The sequence below is a fragment of the Cervus elaphus genome, chromosome 23 (assembly GCF_910594005.1).
Source record: "Cervus elaphus chromosome 23, mCerEla1.1, whole genome shotgun sequence".
Lineage (NCBI taxonomy): Eukaryota > Metazoa > Chordata > Mammalia > Artiodactyla > Cervidae > Cervus > Cervus elaphus.
Genome location: NC_057837.1, coordinates 76617597 through 76628021, shown reverse-complemented (window position 1 = coordinate 76628021; position 10425 = coordinate 76617597). Strand labels below are relative to the sequence as shown.

The window sequence follows — 10425 nt, the reverse complement described above, 5'->3', positions numbered from 1 at the left end:
TCCACACAGTCAAAGACTTTGGCATAGTCAATAAAGCAGACGTAAATGTTTTTCTGGAACTCTCTTGCTTTTTCGATGATCCAACAGATGTTGGCAATTTGATCTCTGGTCCCTCTGTCTTTTCTAAATCCAGCTTGAACATCTGGAAGCTCACAGTTCATGTACTATTGAAGCCCAGCTTGAAGAATTTTGAGCATTACTTTGCTAGTGTGTGAGATGAGTGCAATTGTGCAGTAGTTTGGACATTCTTTGGCATTGCCTTTCTTTCGGATTCAAATGAAAACTGACCTTTTCCAGTCCTGTGGCCACTGCTGAGTTTTCCAAATTTGCTGGCATATTGAGTGCAACACTTTCACAGCATCATCTTTTAGGATTTGAAATAGCTCAACTGGAATTCCATCACCTCCACTAGCTTTGTTCGTAGTGATGCTTCCTAAGACCCACTTGACTTCACATTCCAGGATGTCTGACTCTAAGTGTGTGATCACACCATCATGGTTATCTGGGTCATGAAGATATTTTCGGTACAGTTCTGTGTATTCTTGCCACCTCTTCTTAATATCTTCTGCTTCTGTTAGGGCCATACCGTTTCTGTCCTTTATTGTACCCATGTTTGCATGAAATGTTCCCTTGATATCTCTGATTTTCTTGAAGAGATCTCTAGTCTTTCCCATTCTATTGTTTTCCTCTATTTGCATTGATCACTGAGGAAGGCTTTCTTATCTCTCCTTGCTAGTCTTTGGAACTCTGCATTCAAACAGATATATCTCTCCTTTTCTCCTTTGCCTTTAGCTTTTTTTGTCTCAGCTATTTGTAAGGCCTCCTCAGGCAACCATTTTGCCTTTTTGCATTTACTTTTCTTGGGGATGGTCTTGATGCCTGTCTCCTGTACAATGTTACGAACCTCCATCCACAGTTCTTCAGGCACTCTATCAGATCTAATCCCTTGAATCTATTTGTCACTTCCCCTGTATAATCATAAGGGATTTGATTTAGGTCATACCTGGATGGCCTAGTGGTTTTCCCTACTTTCTTCAATTTAAGTCTGAATTTGGCAATAAGGAGTTCATGATCTGAGCTACAGTCGGCTCCCAGTCTTGTTTTGCTGACTGTATAGAGCTTCTCCATCTTTGGCTGCAAAGAATATAATCAATCTGATTTCAGTATTGACCATCCAGTGATATCCATGTGTAGAGTCTTCTCTTGTGTTTTTGGAAGAGGGTGTTTGCTATGACCGGTGCATTCTCTTGGCAAAACTCTATTAGCCTTTGCCCTGCTTCATTCTGTACTCCAAGGCCAAATTTGCCTGTTACTCCAGGTGTTTCTTGACTTCCTACTTTTACAGTCCAGTCCCCTATAATGAAAAGGACATCCTTTTTGGGTGTTAGTCCTAGAAGGTCTTGTAGGTCTTCATAGAACCGTTCAACTTCAACTTCTTCAGCATTACTGGTCGGGGCATAGACTTGGATTACTGTGATATTGAGTGGTTTGCCTTGGAAATGAACAGAGATCATTCTGTCGTTTTTGAGATTGCACCCAAGTACTGCATTTCGGACTCTTTTGTTGACTAGGAGGGCTACTCCATTTCTTCTAAGGGATTCCTGCCCACAGTAGTAGATATAATGGTCATCTGAGTTAAATTCACCCATTCCAGTCCATTTTAGTTCACTGATTCCTAAAATATAGACGTTCACTCTTGCCATCTCCTGTTTGACCGCTTCTAATTTGCCTTGATTCATGGACCTAATTTCCCAGGTTTCTATGCAATATTGTTCTTTACAGCATCTGAGTTTACTTCCATCACCAGTCATATCCACAACTGGGCATTGTTTTTGCTTTGGTTCCACCTCTTCATTCTTTCTGGAGTTATTTCTCCACTGATCTCCAGTAGCATATTGGACACCTACTGACCTGGGGAGTTCATCTTTCAGTGTTCTATCTTTTTGCCTTTTCATACTGTTCGTGAGGTTCTCAAGGCAAGAATACTGAAATGGTTTGCCATTCCCTTCTCCAGTGGACCACGTTTTGCCAGAACTCTCCACCATGACCTGTCCGTCCTGGGTGGCCCTACATGGCATGGCTCATGATTTCTTTGTTAGACATGCTGTGGTCCATGTGATGAGTTTGATTAGTTTTCTGTGATTGTGATTTTCCTTCTGTCTGCCCTCTGAAGGGTAAGGAGAAGAGGCTGATGGAAGCTTCCTGATGGAAGAGACTGACTGTGGGGAAAACTGGGTCTTGTTCTGATTGGTGGAGCCATGCTCAGTTTATCTTTAATTTTTTGTTGATGGGCAGGACTATGTTCCCTCCCTGTTGTTAGACCTGAGGCCAAACCATGGTGGAGGTAGTGAAGACAATGGCGACCTCCTTCAAAAGGTCCCATGCATGTACTGCCGCACTCAGAGCCCCTGACCCTGCAGCAGGCCACCGCCACCCCTCACTTCCACCAGAGACTCCTGGACACTCACGGGCAAGTCTGGGTCAGTCTCTTGTGGGGTCACTGCCCCTTTCTCCAGGGTCCTGGTGCACACAAGGTTTTGTTTGTGCCTGCCAAGAGTCTGTTTCCCCAGTCCTGTGTAAGTTCTGGCAGCTCAGTGGTGGGTTAATGGTGACCTCCTCCAAGAGGGCTTATGCCACACCCAGGTCTGCTGCACCCAGAGCCCCTGACCCTGCGGCAGGCCACTGCTAGCCCACACCTCCTCAGGAGACACTCAACACTCAATGGCAGGTCTGGCTCAGTCTCTGTGGGGTCTCCTGGTGTGCACAAGGTTTCGTTTGAGCCCTCTGAGCGTCTCTGGCAGGTATGGGGTTTGATTCTAAATGAGATTTTGTCCCCCTACCATCATGCTGGGGCTTCTCCTTTGTCCTTGGACGTGGGGTATCTTTTTTTGGTGGGATCCAACATTCTCCTGTGGATGGTTGTTCAGCAGTGAGTTGTAATTTTGGAGCTCTTGCAAGAGAAGATGACCGCACATCCTTCTACTCCACCATCTTGTAGATGTTTTAGGGATAAAACAGGATGGTAGTAAACAAGGGTGGGGTATGGATTAATGAGAAAATAATTAACACAATATCACCCATGGTAAGCACTCAATGAGCTCACTTCTTACATGTCTCCAATATAAATCTTCTTCCATCTCAATGTGGCAGGAAGATTTTATTTGCTAGATATGAATTATGTTTTGGAACTTTCCTGACAGTTCAGTGGTTAAGGCTTTGCCTTTCCCTGAAGAGGGTATGGGTTTGATCCCTGGTCAGAGAACTAGGATCCCAGATGTTTCCCAGCCAAAAAACCAAAACATAAAACAGAAACAGTATGGTAACAAATTCAATAAAGATTTTTAAAGTGGTTCACATTAAAAAAACAAAAAACAGAGGTGAAGTGGGCAACAGCATTAAAAAAAAAAAAAAAGGAGAATAATTGTGTCTCTATTATGTGCCAGGCCTGGGCTAAATGCTTTACAGACCCAATCTTATTGACACTTACAACTCTCTGAGGCAGGTATTGTTATGAATCCCATTTCACAGATGAGGAAACTGAGGCTTATAGAAGTAAAGAATGTGCCCAAGGTCCCTCAGCTAAGAGGACAAAGAAGTAGGATGAGTCTGAAGCATCAAATGTTTAGTGAGACTGAAGCTGGGGAGACAAGATGCAAAAAGTTTGAGCAGCTAAGGCCTAACATTGCCTGCAGAGTTCAGAGAAGCAGTAATAGCAAAGGTGAGAGATTCAAGCTGTGTGGGAGCTCTCTAGTGAATGTCAGTAGGCATCTGGGGCCACTTCTGACCTCAGAGGTATTTCACCAAGGAAGTCAGAAGAATTCGAACTTGTAAGAACCAGAAATTGACTCCTTCCTATAAGACTGCATTTCAGTAAGAGGCTGCCATTAAGTCAAGGGTTATAGACTCAGGAGCCAGACTGAATGGCTTTGAATCCTGGCTCTATTATTAACAGGCTCTGTAACTTTAGACAAGATGTTTTATCTCTCCAGAGCCACTTCTGACCTCAGAGGTATTTCACAAAGGAAGTCAAAAGAATTTGAACTTGTAAGAACTGGAAATTGGCTCCTTCCTATAAGACTGCATTTCAGTAAGAGGTTGCCATTAAGTCAAGGGTTATAGACTCAAGACTGACTGGGTTTGAATCCTGGCTCTATTACTTACAGGCTGTGTAAATTTAGACAGCAAGTTTTACCTCTCTGAGACTGATCCTTCAACTGGCATATTCAATAATACAATTGTCTCATACAGTTGTTGGAAGAATAATGTTTTATTATGTGTGAAGAGCTGTAATTAACACACAGTAAGGGCTCAATAAATGTTAGCCATTTGCTGTTTAGTTGCTAAATGGTATCCAACTCTTTTCAACCCCAAGGACTGTAGCCTGCCTTGCTCCTCAGTCTATGGGATCCCCACATCCCCTTTTACTACAAGGGCGGGTACATTAAAGAGGGAAATACACCAATGTGGGGAAATGGAAAGCACATGACCTGCCTAAAAACATACATACAGGGACTTCCCTAGTGGTCCACTTGCTACGACTCCACACTTCCAATGCAGGGGGCACAGGTTCAGTCCCTGCTCTGCGAGATCCCACATGCCCACGTGCCGTGGGACAACTAAGCCCAGGCACCACAACCACCTTGTTCCTGGAGCCCGTGCTCCCCGACAAAAGAAATCACTGCAATGAGAATCCTGTGCACCACAACTAGAGAGCAGCCCCTGCTCGCCTCAACTAGAGAAAGCCCACTTGCAGCAATGAACACTCAGTGCAACCAAAAATAAATAAATGAGCTAAAATAAAAACATACATACACACGTGTTACTCAGCCACAGCCAATTATCAGGTAAGAAAAGGGGCCCCCTCGGACCAGATCTTCCCAATTTTCCACGAGAAGCCACACTGGCCTCCTTTCTAACAAGCAGGCAAGCAGGTTTTCACCTCAAAGCCTTTGCACTGGCCTGTTCTATCCCACTGATAAACCATTCACTCCCTGATCTTGTTCAGCTCTGTACTCAGATGTGCAACTTAATGTTTCTATTCCTTTTCCTCGCTTTAGTTTTCTCCATTGCACTTATTAAATATCATAACACTGCATCATTTTTTACTGTTTCTCCCTCTACTAGCAATGTCATGTCCCATGCAGGCAAGGGTTTTGGTTTTTTTTTTTCACTACTGTATCCGTAGCACCTAGAACAGAGCCTGACACGTGATAGATAGCTGATAGTTATGGAATGGATCATGTGAGTGTCTTTTCTTTTAAGAAATATTCTGTGCACTCAATATGCCTTCCAGGTTGAGTGATGGTTCAAGAAATCATTTAATCAGTTTTGCTTCACTAAGCACCTACTATGTGCAAGGAACAGCTTTAGAAACTGAAGTGGATGCCAAGAACAGAAAATATTTGTTATGGTAAAAGGCAGTAAGTTGTAGACGGAAAAGGAGTCAAATGTTAAGTCAGGGTGTGTGACCTGATTCTGTCTCATACAGACTTGGAGAGCTCTCTGAGCCTGTTTCCTCCTCTATGCAATTAGACTGAGGATCATGGTAGTTCTGTCCTCAGAAGGCTGTTGTAATGAGTAACAAGCTGCAGGTCAAGTGCCTGAGCAGTCCCACAACGCACTCGTTTAACATTGACAGTGAACTACCATGGGCCAGGCACTGCCACATGCCATGGAGGGGCCACAAAGGAGTGAAAGCTTCCTCCGTGGTCATGGTCTAACGCAGGAGACAGGTGATATGTGTACTACATAAACATATAATGTATGTATACTGTATATGCATTGGCACAGTGAAAAATAAAACATAAGGGAATAGAAAGTGGTGCGGATGATTGTTTACTATGGATCCCCATAGAAGGTAGTGTTTGAGTAAGTAGAGGGAACCATTCAGGGGCTAGGGCTGGTCATTCCACATTGGAGTGAACGTGAAGGACAGTTCTATGTGGCTGAAAGAGAAGAGATGAGGTCTTAGGTTACAGTGAGGAAGATGGTCCAGGCCATTGACTCCACCTGTTACCATGTAAGGTGGGGAGAGGACAGGTGGGAAGAGTACTCACAGCATAGAGAATAGGTGATGGCTCCAACAGTAAAGAAACCGCCTGCAATGTGGGAGACCTCGATTATCCCTGGGGCAGGAAGTCACCCAGGAGGGAATGACTACCCATTACAGTATCCGTCTACCCATTACAGTATCCCTCTAGTCAAAGGTACGGTTTTTTCAGTAGTCATGTATGGATGGGAGAGTTGGACTATAAAGAAAGCTAAGCACCTAAGAATTGATGCTTTTGAAATGTGGTGTTGGAGAAGACTCAGAGTCCCTTGGATTGCAAGATCAAACCAGTCAACCCTAAAGGAAATCAACCCTGAATATTCATTGGAAGAACTGGTGCTGGAAGTTGAAACTCCAAGACTTTGGCCACCTGATGCAAAGAACTGACTCATTGGAAAAGACCCTGATGCTGGGAAAGATCGAAGGCAGAAGGGGACCGCATAGGATAAGATGGTTGGATGGCACCACTGCCTCGATGGACAAGAGTTTGAGCAAGCTCCGGGAGTTGGTGGACAGGGAAGCCTGGGTTGCTGCAGTCCATGGGGGTCACCACCGACTGAACTGAGTATTTCTGTCTGAAGAATTTCACAGGCGCCACTGAGTGACTAACACTTTTCTCTTTCCCCTGGTGGTCCTGACTAAGATTCTGTGCTTTCAAAAAAATAAAACCTGTTTCTACTGCAGGTGTACACATTCTAAGGGGGAACTAAGATCCCACACGCAGTGCACTACAGCTTTAAAAAAAACCAAGACTAAAATCTTTCTTGTTCAGCAACACACCAGGTTGCTGTCCATGGCAATTCTCCAGGCAAAAATACTAGAGTAGGTTGCCATCCTTCTCCAGGGGAGCTTCCCAACCTGGGAATCAGGTCTCCTGCACTGCATATTCTTTTATTCTTTACTGCCTGAGCCCCCAGGGAAGCCCTTATTGGCTGGAAGTCAATCTTAATTTTTGCTAGCTTGTTTCAAAGTTAGGAGGTTAAGATAGGAAGGAAAACTATCAGTGGAAGTCAACAAGTCATTAAGTGTTTTTACATCAGACCATCCCTCGTCAGTTTTCTGCTCACTGGAAGCACTAGGTCCCCAGACTCAAGGGACCTGAGGGAATCAAGACTGTATCAAGAGCCAGGTCAGAATATACAAGAGTAAAAAGTACAGTGGGGACAAAGCAGGGGAATTAAAACCAGATTAGTCTTGCATCAATAGTCTGTTTGGAACTTTCCATGGTTAAACCATGAAATCTTAAATATAAAAAAAAATTAGTAAAATGAAAACAAGCTAGCAGGTATAGCTCCAACCACACTTTTCTTCATCAGCTTTCAAAGCACAGAACCCATGATTCAATGTACACAACCTGTTCAGAAATGCCTGTAGAAATGTAGAGTGTGGGATCCACCTTTTAACTCAGTATCATTTGGTTCAAGGTCTTTCTAATGACTCAAGAAAACAGCCTTTTCATTTAAAGGATTTTACTTTATTTCTCCAGACAGGCAGGCTACAGTTAAAAACTTAATAACCAAAATTTAATATACTTCATTCTTCAAAAGAGCCACAAGCTTTTCACCTCTGGACACTCAGGTTACACAACAACCCAAACCTTTATGCTCTCAGAAGTAAACGTACATCTTTCTCAAGAGGCCTTGCATGACTCCACAGCTGAAATTCCTTAAAAAGAAAGATACATCATGATCAGTACTTCATTAGGATGCAAACGGCTACTTGTTTGGGATGTCGGAGTATCTAGACTTCGGGAAGTAGGAAGATGTAAAGTGAAGCACCAGACCAAGGAGGGAGACTTCCAACCTGGGGTCTGCCCATCCAAGCCTGTATTGTTCCTAATATGCCAAATGTTGATTCTATTCAACATTCTGCATGAAATAAATGCAAAAAGATACTTTAGGGACAAATGGAGGGATCTGAATATAAAGTAGATAAGCAGGCATACAAAGTGTTATGTTTAAGAAAGGAGGCAGAAAGTATAAACTGTCTCCCTGATCTGCTCACTGTGATAAGGCAAGGCAGTAGTTTTAAAATATTTTCTATTGATTTGGCTGTACCAGGCCTTAGTTGATGCACATAGGATCTAGTTCCCTGACCAGGGATCAAACCCAGACTCCTTGCCACTGGACAAACAGGGAAGTCTGTCCGCCATGTTAAAGAGGCCCATGGAGTAATGTATTGAGGTTGTTAAGAATTCAATCTTTCATAATGAATTACAACCCTTTTGGAACTCAACTCAAAAGGTAACCTGGAACCCAAATTGCAACTGGTCCCCAAGTCACTCCCAAGTGGGCAAACCCAACACTTCTCTACCCGCAACACATTCAGTCATCATTTTACCAAGGGGTTAACACCTAAGGGGACAAAAATTTATAGAAATCTTACCTGTTACAAAACTGAAACAAACTGAAATCAGGCCGCCATCAACCTACGTAGGGCCCTGATGTACACAGGGCTCTGGCCCTGTAGGAAAGTAAGAGGAAGCAAAGATAAATGACTTGAATGATGCCGGGGAGGAAATCATAGGGCAAGCCCAATTCCCACTTAAAAAAAAAAACACACCCCACACAGAAAATGGTAAGCAGAAAACAAATAGAAGTTATCTTTGAGGCCAACGCATCAGACAAAACTGGCTAATAATTCAGTTGGATCAACAGGGTCGATCTGATGGGGAAAAAAGTTAAGTCATCAGCTGCAATGGCCATACTTGAGTCACAAAAAAGTAGAATGTAGGGGGATAACCCCTTCAAAAGAAAAGCAATTATAGATATGACTTACAAATTCTCTCCCAATCCTGGATCCATCATGGCCCATTCAATGCCTGTTTGCTGCCAACAGTGAGCCTGAGATGAAAACATTGAAACATGACCTCTAAATCAGCTAGATGCAAAAGCAGTTAGGGGGACAAAAGAGCTGCTCAAGCTGGCATATCAGACAGAAACTGGCTTAGAGAAGTTAGATCAACATGGTCGATCTGTCGGGGAAAAAAGTTCAGTCATCATTAATGCCAGCAGGAAGTTCTTGGACTCTACAAGGCAAACACCCCAGCTTTCTGCACTTAACATTTGATAGAAACCAGCATGGCTGGCAAGAGCTGTGGGAAAATGGTTGGCTTTTACTTAATTGACTGCAGGGTTTTGACTGTCAGGATATCATCACACTTGAAGGTAACGTGTCATCACTTCTAACACATCAAAGTCTAAGGAAAACTTGGTCCCAAAGATTCCAGCATTAGCGTGGCATTTTTGGACTGTTTTAAAAGTTAAACCGTTGGGAATTAGAGTAACAGGTCAAAAGAAACATTTGGCCTTCCTTAAAAAAGCAATGTCATCACAGTACGCATCCACTTGGAAATTTAAGTACAAAAAAGCTGTTTATGATTTAAAAAGGGAAGGAATGGCCATCTGAATATGTGCCGTAAGGAGCATTTTAAAAATGTTTAAATTTAAAAAACAATTTAAAAAACACCGATTCACTTATCCTGGTTTGAAATATGTCTAATACCTATGTTTTTTGTGAATTATAATAAAATGAAGTATCCAGAATACCTCAAGAAAATCGAGTAACTAAAATATGCTTATTACCCTTACTCTCCTTTGTTCCCCTGCAAGGCGGCCTAGCAAACCAAGAGGTTCCTCAGAGCACACATTTCCTGCAATAGGCCAAAAAAAAAAGAAAAATGTGCTTACTCCAGAGGTCATGAAGCTGAAGGTTTTGCCTGTCGACACGTGGTTCTCTTGGAGCCCCAGCAGGGACCCCTCCACCAAGATTCATTCTGTAGCGTCTGATCACGCAAATCTGCGAACCAACAAAGAAAGGTCGTCAGTCGCCATCTTTCCACAGTCAGAGAATAACAGGGCAGCGCTTTTTGAGGCAGGTGTTGTCAGAATTAACTGGCAAGTATTCAAAGACATCAACACGGTCGATCTGATGGGGAAAAAAGTGAGCTCATCATTTACACCGGCCGAGGAATCCTGGGTTTTTTCAGCTCTCATTCATCTCCCCAACGACGCTTAGACCTATTCGGTCAGAGGAGAGGGGACCACTAGGAGAGGCGACTGCACAAAAAGGGAAAAGGAGGCGCAGAGATGTAGCAGCGAGCTTTCTACTCACCACATACAGTAGTAAATTCTGATTCCAGGGTTGAGACGACATCGGATGAGGAGCAGAGAGCAGACAACGAAGAACAGAGAGCGCCGCAGACGCGAAAGGAAGACCAGCCCGCGAGCCTCCCTTAAGTAGCCAGCGGGGACTCTCACGCCTGCGCACTGGCTCCGAGGCGCTTCCTTTTCCCCGCCCCCGCCCAACCCGCGCCGCGCGAGGCCTTCTGGGAAATGTAGTCTCCGCGCCGCCCAGACGGAAGAGGTCTAATGGTC

General features: G+C 43.7%; 1 long non-coding RNA gene and 3 other non-coding genes across 4 annotated transcripts; all 4 read right to left on the bottom strand.

Moving 5' to 3' along the window:
- Positions 1–7559: 7559 nt before the first annotated feature.
- On the bottom strand, positions 7560–10418 carry LOC122681157. The gene is made up of 5 exons (XR_006336887.1): positions 10163–10418; positions 9739–9847; positions 8828–8892; positions 8435–8512; positions 7560–7714 (listed from the first exon to the last, which is right to left on the bottom strand). It is a non-coding gene; the product is annotated as an uncharacterized LOC122681157 (long non-coding RNA).
- LOC122682332 lies at positions 8660–8751 on the bottom strand. The gene has a single exon (XR_006337346.1). It is a non-coding gene; the product is annotated as a small nucleolar SNORD12/SNORD106 (small nucleolar RNA).
- Positions 8971–9061, bottom strand: LOC122682331. Its single transcript, XR_006337345.1, has one exon. It is a non-coding gene; the product is annotated as a small nucleolar SNORD12/SNORD106 (small nucleolar RNA).
- LOC122682333 lies at positions 9923–10014 on the bottom strand. The gene has a single exon (XR_006337347.1). It is a non-coding gene; the product is annotated as a small nucleolar SNORD12/SNORD106 (small nucleolar RNA).
- Positions 10419–10425: the final 7 nt, after the last annotated feature.